Raw genomic sequence first — 849 nt, forward strand, 5'->3', positions numbered from 1 at the left:
TGCATGAAGGAACTTACCGAAACCTCTCACATTCATACTTCCCTTAGCCATCCTTTTTTATGACCGTAAGAAGATCAGTTTACATTTTTAAACTGCACTTTCTCATGGAACTCTGCTTGGTCAGAACAAGCTAGGATCAAACCATGCATTCAGATCTGTTCTGAAATCACAGTTCAAAAAACCCACAATTCCCTGAGGTTGGATATAATTGGAACTGATTTTTTTAAACACAGACCTGAAAACTTCTGATTTCCTAGGAGCTATTCAAGAGGGGGGGTTTGTGAGTTCAAGCCTCAAGAAGGCTTGATATAGGAAATTATGCTTTCTCATTATGTTTAAACCAAGTTTTTATCTTACCCTGGGTATTCAGGTTCTGTTCTACACTAGTTTTTTTGTCATCTTTGTAACTGCTCTTTTCACATTGATTTTGATTGTGCATTTTTATATGTGACCACGTGGCCTAATGGATAAGGCATCTGACTTCGGATCAGAAGATTGAGGGTTCGAGTCCCTTCGTGGTTGGAATGTGTTGCTTAGAAAAGAGGCAAATAGGTATTTTTGACATGAACATGGTAGGCATGTTGTGAGTGGAGCTAGCTAGAGCCAGAGGTCAGACTAGATGGCCCGGGAGACCCCTTCTGATTCCATGTTTCTATTTGCTTCTTTGTGAAAAAGATCCTGATGAAAACCCTTTCATGTCTTCATGAAAAATCAAATTCTCACATTCCATTTGAAGAGCTGTTTTATGCATTTCATAAAGAGATGCCTTGAATGAAGCTCAAAATCAAAGCAGTCTTCTTTGAAGTAATTCAGGCTTTGCCTGAATTGGACTCCTCCTGAAGCCTCAGT

The 849-nt window shown here is 39.3% G+C and overlaps 1 non-coding gene across 1 annotated transcript; it reads left to right on the plus strand.

Moving 5' to 3' along the window:
* The first annotated feature begins 449 nt into the window (after nucleotides 1-449).
* Nucleotides 450-522, plus strand: TRNAR-UCG. Its single transcript has one exon. It is a non-coding gene; the product is annotated as a tRNA-Arg (tRNA).
* The last annotated feature ends 327 nt before the right edge of the window (nucleotides 523-849 follow it).

Source organism: Varanus komodoensis, unplaced genomic scaffold (genome assembly GCF_004798865.1).
Source record: "Varanus komodoensis strain SLA01 unplaced genomic scaffold, ASM479886v1 scaffold7_1, whole genome shotgun sequence".
Lineage (NCBI taxonomy): Eukaryota > Metazoa > Chordata > Lepidosauria > Squamata > Varanidae > Varanus > Varanus komodoensis.